This window comes from Otolemur garnettii, unplaced genomic scaffold, assembly GCF_000181295.1.
Source record: "Otolemur garnettii isolate 467f Iridium unplaced genomic scaffold, OtoGar3 scaffold00152, whole genome shotgun sequence".
Lineage (NCBI taxonomy): Eukaryota > Metazoa > Chordata > Mammalia > Primates > Galagidae > Otolemur > Otolemur garnettii.
In genome coordinates this window covers 3,416,418-3,425,336 of record NW_003852547.1, presented here as the reverse complement: position 1 = coordinate 3,425,336, position 8,919 = coordinate 3,416,418, and positions in this window count along the sequence as shown.

The following is an 8,919-nucleotide window of genomic DNA, read 5'->3' as shown; positions in this document are numbered from 1 at the left end:
GGGCCCAGGCTGGATTCGAACCCACCACCTTGGGTGTACGTGGCTGGCGCCTTAGCCACTTGAGCCACAGGCGCCGAGCCAACAGCTGTGTTCTTGAAAGTAGATTCTGATGCTTTACATTAACCCCATGCAGAGCAGAGAAGAAGTGCTCCAACTGAGTCTTCTCTAAACTGCAAATTTGTGGGGGGTTTTTTGTTTGTTTATTTTGACAGAGTCTAACTGTGTTGCCCTCCATAGAGTGTTCTCCTGTCACAGCTCACAGCAACCTCAAACTCTTGGGCTCAAGTGATTCTCTGGTCTCAGCCTCCTAAGTAGCTGGGACTACAGGTGCCCCCATAATGCCTAGCTAGTTTTAGAGATGGGGTCTCACTCTTGCTCAGGCTGGTCTCAACCTTCTGAGCTCAAGAAATCCGCCCACCTCGGCCTCCCAGGTGTGACCACCATACCTGGCCTTAAATTGCAAACTTGCAAGAGAAATAATTGTTGTTTTAAGCCACTAGACTTTGGGGTGATTTTTAAATTCTCTTAGCAATTTTCAAGAATACAATACATTGCTATTAACTATACTCACCAATAGATCTCTTGAAACTATTCCTCCTGTCTAAATGAAAATGTGTACCCTCTGACCAGCATCTCCCCAACTGCCCCTGCTACCCCTGGTAACCACCACTCTACTCCCTATTTCTAGGATTTTAACTTTTTTACACTCCCCATGTGAATGGGATTAGGCAGTATTTGTATTTCTGTGCCTGGCTTATTTCACTTAACATAATATCCTCCAGGTTGGCCCATATTACTACAACTGACAGAATTTTCTTCTTTTAAGGCCGAACAGTATTTTATTGTGTATGTACCTCTCATGTACCACATTTTCTTTATTAATTCATCCACTGATGGACACTTAGGCTGATCCCACACTTTGACTACTGTGAATAATGCTGCAATGAGCATGAAAATGCAGATATCTCTTCGACATACTGATTTCATTTCCTTTGGATATATATACCCCGTAGTGGGATTGCTGGATCTTGAGATGACTTGTTATGCAGCTATACATAGTTAGAACAAAAAAAGAAGCAGCTAATCAGAACATGGCAGGGCTGTTACTTGGGTTCAACAAGCACTTTGTGCACTGAATTGGCCCACACTCATATCCAAAGCTAGTTATTCTTTTTTTTTTTGAGATAGGTTCTCACTTCGTCACCCCTGGTAGAATGTTGTGGCATCATAGCTCAGAGCAACCTCAAATTCTTGGGCTCAAGTGATTCCCTTGCCTCAGCCTCCCAAGTAGCTGGGACTACAGGTGCTTGCCACAATGCCCAGCTATTTTTAGAGATGGAGTCTTGCTCTAGCTCAGGTTGGTCTCAAACCCATGAGCTTCGGCAATCCCCTTGCCTCAGTCTCCCAGAGTGTGGGATTACAGGTGTGAGCCACCTGCCTGAAGCTAATTATCCTTTCTAAATAGTGTAATGGAGAAGAATAGATACTGTGGAGCCAGGGAAGCATAAATACACAAACATGGTTCCAATACTTCCCAGTTGCATAACCTGGGCCATTTAATCGCCTCTTTGAACTTCAGTCTCCTTCTCTGTGCAATAGGAGAAAACAATAATTTCTCTCCCACAATTTGGCAGGAGGATTTAGTGGGGTTATGCATCTAAAGTGTTTGGTCCAGAGCATAGCACATAAGAGCTCCACAACTAACATTTGTAATTTTTCATGACCATTAGGTAGGTGGGTGTTAATGCCTCTTGCTGATAAATCCAATGGACAGCCCCTCTTGAGGGTAGCTCAGAAGCCTTTTGAGTTCCACCACACTCCTCTTACTCCTCCTAAACCCAGTCAGACAGAACTGGGTTTAAATAACTCATGAATCGGCTCGGCGCCTGTGGCTCAAGCAGCTAGGGCACCAGCCACATACACCTGAGCTGGCTGGGTTTGAATCCAGCCTGGGGCCCACCAAACAACAATGACAGCTGCAACCAAAAAATAGCTGGGCGTTGTGGCGGGTGCCTGTAGTCCCAGCTACTTGGGAGGCAGAGGCAGGAGACTCGCTTGAGCCCAGGAGTTGGAGGTTGCTGTGAGCTGTGATGCCACGGCACTCTACCCAGGGCAACAGCTTGAGGCTCTCAAGCAAGCAAACAAACAAACAAAACCCTCATGGATCCTCCAGTTTCTGGCTGTGTGGCCTTGGGCAGGAGATCTAACCTCTCTGGTTTTAGAGTCCTCATCTGTAGAAAAAAGGGCAGTCATAACTCCTCCCCTTGAAAGGATGCAGTGAGGTTGGAGGGTGTAGAGGGCATAGTGCAATGCCTGGCACACACCAGGAGGCCATAATGTGTGCTGAGTGTGGGAAGGGACATTCTCCCACCCTCTGCAGAATACCCAGGGATCTCTGTCTTAGCTCAGCCCTCCACCACAGGCCTGGCTGGGAGGGAGTGCTGAGCCCTCTAGAGCCAGCCATGCTGTCTTCTCAGCTCCCATCAGTGGAGGCTTTGGTTAAGATGACAGGCAACTGCCACAGCAGTACCCACAACTACCATTTATGTGTTGCTGATAGTGTGTGGGGCTGAGCGCTTTGGTTCATTTAAAAAAGGACTCTCAATGTCTTTTTAAAAATAAGAAATCTAGCAGAGTCATAGGCTTTTATTTCCATTGTGTCTCTAGGAGAAAAGTGCCAATGATTTTCTTCTAGTTTAAAGAGAGAAAACCTGCAATCGGTTCTTCTTTTTAATAATAGAGAGATGATGGCTATCACCATGGCAACAAATGATCCAGAAAGACAACCAATCAGAATTGCAGCTTTCTCTGGGAGGTTATTTTTCTCAAGATTGGTAACAATTTCTGGGAGAATCTCACAAGAATCTTTTGTTCCAATTATCCTTCTAAGGACACTCTTAAATGAACAGACCAGGTTGGTGATAGGAACTTAGGACTCCTGATGGCCTAGCACATAGTTACTTGATTGAAGCAGATTCCTTAGACAGTCTTTTATTATTCAAACAGCATTTCTGTCTGTGTAGCTAGAGGAAAGGAAAGAATATCTTCATTTCTTTTTTACATTTTAAAAATTATTTTTTGTCCCGACATAAAAAGAATCAAGAAAAAATTCTTTTTATTTTCTTTAAAATTACATTTTTATCATTTTTTGACACTCCCTTTGTTCATGGTTAAAGGCTTGAATTTTAAAGGTCTGGCTCTGAATTTCCTGGTTGGTACCATAGGCAGGCCCTGGAAAATCAATTTTACTGGCTAAGCACCTAGCATTTTCCTTCAACAACTTATAGACACTAATATAGTCAGACTTTGCTGTCCTCATAGTTCTTTTTTTTTTTTTTGAGACAGAGTCTCACTTTGTTGCCCTTGGTAGAGTGCTGTGACTTCCCAGCTCACAGCAACCTCAAACTCTTGGACTTAAGCAATTCTCTTGCCTCAGCCTCCCAAGTAACTGGGACTACAGTTGCCTGCCACAACACCCTTTTATTTTGTTGTTGTTGTCGTCATTGTTGTTTAGCAGGCCTGGGCTGGGTTCAAACCCACCAGCCTCAGTGCATGTGACTGGCACCCTAACCACTGAACACAGGTGCCGCACCTGACCTCACAGTACCTTGGAGTAGCTGTGCTCAGTGTGGTCATAGGCAGAGATGCCGTCCAACATGCTGACTTTAAGTGTGAGTTCTGGAGCCAGGCTGCTTGGGTGTGAATCTCAAGCCACGTGACACTGTGGAAGTTACTTTATTGCTGTAACTCCATTTTCACATCTGTGAAATGATATAAAATAGTAGTAACTTGTGGTGGCTTTAAAACATGTCTATAGATTCTTTATATTCCTCTTCTAAATAGGTGGATTCTTTTTTTTTTTTTTTCCTGTAGAGACAGAGTCTTACTTTATTACCCTCAGTAGAGTGTTGTGGCGTCATACAGCCCACAGCAACCTCAAACTCCTGGGCTTATGCGATTCTCCTGCCTCAGCCTCCTGAGTAGCTGGGACCATATGCATCTGCCACAACACCCGGCTATTTTTTTGTTGTTGCAGTTTGGCCGGGGCTGGGCTTGAACCCGCCACTCTTGGTATATGGGGCTGGTGCCCTACTCACTAAGCCACAGGTGCCGCCCAAACTGTGGATTCTTATTTCTGTTCCCTTGAATAGGAGTCAGACCTTATGGATTTGCTTATCATGACTAGATGCTGAGTGATTTCTGAAACTAGGTTAGAAAAGGTGACACAGCCACTGTCTGGGTCTTTTTCTCTTGGGATTTGTGCCTTGGGTACTCAAGCTGCCATGCTGGAGAGACCCCCACAGAGTCAGAAGAGCCTTTGGCACCAGACATGTTAAGTTATGAAAGCTTCCAAATGATCCTAGACTCAGCTGTCATCTGACTGCAGATGCATGAGGGACCCAGAGTTGCAACCCTCTAGCTGAACCGCTCTTGAATTCCTCACCCCCAGGCACTGTGAGATAATAAATGATAGTTATTATCATTTATTGCTAAGTCGTGGGCTGATTTGTTGTACATAAGTACATAACTTATTATATCAGGATCATGGTTAAGTGAGATCATGTATATGAACTGTCTGGCCCATAGAAAATGGACTGAAAAATAAAAATGGTTATCATTAACATTTTCTGCTTGCTTCTGTGTTATAGACTGAATGTCTGTGTCCCCTTCAAATTCATATGTAGAAGCCCTAACCCCCAGTGTGATGGTAGTTGAAGGCCAAGCCTTTAGGAGATAATTAAATTTAGATTAGGTCATGAAAATGAGATCCCCACCATGGAATCAGTGTGTTTATAGGAAGAGGAGGAGAGACCAGAGCTTGCTGTTTCCCCATGCACATACCAGAGAAAGGCCACGTGAACATACAGCAAAAAGGCAAGTCAGGAAGAGAGGCCTCCCCAGAGGCGGAACCTGCCAGCACCTTGACCTTGCATTTCTCAGCTTCCAGAACTGTAAGAAAATAAATTTCAGTTGTCTAAGCCACCCAGTCTGTGGTGTTTTGTTATAGCAGACTGAGCAGAGTTAAGATATTGAATTCCCTTCTTCCACCCTTTGGCTCACTGACCTATAAGGTAACAGACCTCACCTCCATCCCTATCCTCCACACACCCAGGGACAAAGGTTTAGGGCCTAGATCAGCCTGAGTGGGCAGGGAATGAAAAAAAGTTCTATTTTTCTAGAACACCTCTTTGGTTGTGGCACTGTGGTAATACTGCCCTTCCACTTGCTCCTTCTCTAGCCACACTGTATCTGCAACAGAAATACACACATGGAAGTTTAGTTCCTTACAGCCATGGCTTCTCAGCAGAAGCTACGTTAGGGATTTTAAACAGGATTTAGGCAGTGCCCGTAGCTCAGTGGGTAGGGCGCCAGCCACATCCACTAGAGCCGGCAGGTCTGAACCCAGCCCAGGCCCAGCTACAATCAACAATGATGACAACCGCAACAACAACAACAAAAATGGCCGTGCGTTGTGGTGGGCATCTGTGGTCCCAGCTACTTGGGAGGCTGAGGCAAGAGAGTTGCTTGGGCCCAGGGGTTTGAGGTTGCTTTGAGCTGTGACGCCACAGCACTCTACTGAGGGGGACAAAGTGAGACTCTGTCTCAAAAAACAAACAAATGAATAAAAACCCCCAGAATTTAATGGGAGAGATTTGTTACAAAGGTGTTGGGAGGGCTGAGAAAGCAAGAGCAAAAAGTGAGTGCCACAGAAGCAGAAAGCAGCAGCAGAGTCCCAGAGCTGGGAGCTGCTGAAACTATTTTGCTTATGGTAAAACCAGTAAGCTCATGTCCCCTCTATGGCTGCAGCCGTGACTCTGCTGCGGTTGATTGTGGACAACTGGGAATACAGGCCTAGAGATTTCTAAATCTTCTCATTTTAGAAAAATCTCCCAATTTGATTTTTTTTTTTTTTTCTGGAGACAGAGTCTCTCTCTGTTGCCCAGGCTAGAGTACTATGGTGTCAAATTAGCTCACAGCAACCTCGAACTCCTGTGTTGAAGCAATCCTCCTGCCTCAGCCTCCCAAGTAGCTGGGACCATAGGCACCCACCACAATGCCCAGCTATTTTTTTTTTCAGAGATGGGGGTCTCACTCCTGTTCAGGCTGGTCTCAGACTCCTGAGCTCAAGAAGTTCACTCCCCTCAGCCTTCCAGGGTGCTAGGATTACAGGCATGAGTCACTGTGCCTGGCCTCAATTTAAAAAATTTTAAAAACCTAAAGTATTGGCATTGCCTGTAACTCAGTGGGTGGGCACCAACCACATACACCAGGGCTGGCGGGTTTGAACCTGGTAAAACAACAATGACAACTGCAACAATAACAACAACAAAATAGCCGGGTATTGTGGCAGGCACCTGTGGTCCCAACTACTTGGGAGGCTGAGGCAAGAAAATAGCTTAAGCCCAAGAGTTTGAGGTTGCTATGAGCTGTGACGCCCCGTCACTCTACCTAGGGCGAGAGCTTGAGACTGTCTCAAAATAAATAAATAAATAAATAAATAAATATCTAAAGTACTATCTGAGTGCAGTGGCTCACGTCTGTAATCCTAGCACTCTGAGAGGCTGAGGCGGTTGGATTGTTTGAGATCAGGAGTTCGAGACCAGCCTGAGCAAGAGTGAGACTCCATTTCTACTAAAAATAGAAAATTATCCAGGTATTGTGGCAGGTCCCTGTAGTCTCAGCTACTTGGGAGTCTGAGGCAGAAGGATCATTTGAGCCCAAGAGTTTTGAGATTGCTATGAGCTATGATAATGCCATGACACTCAAGTCTAGGGCAACAAAGTGAGACTCCATCTCAAAATAAATAAATAAATTAAATTAAATAAAAAATAAAAATTTGTATAGTTCATTAAGTACATTCACAATGTCTTACAAGTGTCACCACTATCTGTTAAGTTCTACAACTCTTTCATCACCCCCAACAACACCCCTCTACTCGTTGAGCAGTTGGAAATCAAGGTGAGGGCAGGGCTGTACTCCCTCTGATACCTGGAAAAGAAAACCCTTCCTTGCCTCTCCCTAGCTTCTGGTGGTGGCCTTAGTGTTCCTTGGCCTGCAGCCACATTACTGCAGTGTCTGCTTCTGTCTTCCCCTGGCTTTGAGTCTTCACCTCATCTTCTTACAAGGTCTCCAATCCTGTTGGATTAAGATTCCACCCTACTCCAGGATGGCTTTATCATAATTTAATTAATTACACCTGCAAGCCTATTTCCAAATAAGATCACATTCCGAGGGACTGAGAAACAGGGCTTCAACATAGCTTTTTGAGAAACAGAGTCCAACCCATAACACTTATAAAGAGCTTTGTGTTTATAATGGCCCACTGGATAATCTAGGATAATCGCCCCATATCTAGAGCTTTAACTTAATCGCATCCCTTTTGCCAAGTAGTGTAACATTCCTGGGGATTAGGACCTGGGTATCTTTTTTAAAAAAAATTTATTTTTTATTGTTTCAGGCTAATTTGAGGATAAAAAGAATTAGGTTACAATGTGTACATTTTTGAGGTAGAGCCCCTCTTATAATTGTGCCCCACCCACAAGAGGTGTGCCACATACCCCTAACATTGTGCCCATTAAGTGCGAGCACATCCAGGTTCCTCCCTCCTCCTCTCTCCCCGCTCCCTAGTTCCCTTGCCCTCCACCTTGAATTAATTTGAGTTTTTCTCTTATGTAGGGGCGCATTACATCATCTACTGGCTTCATATTATTATTATCATTATTATTATTATTTTTGAGACAGAGTCTCACTTTGTTGCCCTTGTTAGAGTGCTTTGGCATCAGAGCTCACAGCACCCTCAAATTCTTGGGCTCAAAGTGATTCTCTTGCCTCAGCCTCCCCAGTAGCTAAGACTATAGGCACCTGCCACAACACCTGGCTATTTTTAGAAACAAGGTCTCACTCTGCCTCAGGCTGGTCTCGAACCTGTGAACTCACTGTCTCCACCTCCCAGAGAACAGGCTTCATGTTAGAATTGAGCACATTGGGTTCTTGCTCCTCCATTCTTGTGATATTTTACTAAGAATGTGTTTCAGCTCCACCCAGGTTAATACCAAAAATGTTAGGTTTCCATCTTTTTAAAAATGGCCAAATAGTATTCCATGGTATACATATACCACAGTTCATCCATCCCTGGGTTGGTGGGCATTTAGGTTGTTTTCACATTTTGGTGATTGCAAATTATGCTGCAATAAACAATCTAGTGTAAATGTCCTTATGATAAAATCAATTTTTTTCTTCTGGATAGATGCTTAATAACAGGATTGCAGGATCAAATGAGAGGTCTAATTTTAGCTCTTTGAGGAGTCTCCATACTCCATAGAGGTTGTATTTTTGCAGTCCCAAGGACCTGGATATCTTTAAAGGGGTGTAATTCCATCTACCACACCAACCCACTCTCTGAGCTCCAAGCTTGGCCAGAGGTCTCCTGATGTCCCTCCCTGTCTGTCTGCTGAGCACTTCCTGCTGACCATGTCCAAACTGACCTCAATGCCTTGCTCTCACGTTCCTGTCCTAGGGATGACCCCTCCATCTCTCCTTTCAGTCTCATCTCCTCCTATCCTCTCATCCTGATTCTCTAGCCAGGGAAATCAGGGAATTCTATTTTTCAAAATGTTTGTTTGTTTATTTATTTAGAAATTCTGTTTTTCAAAACATTTATTTATTCATTCATTTATTTATTGAGACAGGGTTCCACTCTGTCACTAGGGCTAGAGTGCAGTGGTATCATCATAGCTCGCTGCAACCTCAAAATCCTAGGCACAAGTGGTTCGCCCACATCAGCCTATTAAAGTTCTGGGACTACAGACACGAGCCAGCAGGTCCTACCAGCCAGTGTTTCTTGAGCATCTATTCTGCGCCAAGTCATCTTCTAGGTGCCAGTGACACTGCAATGAACAAATCAGATAACAGTCCTTG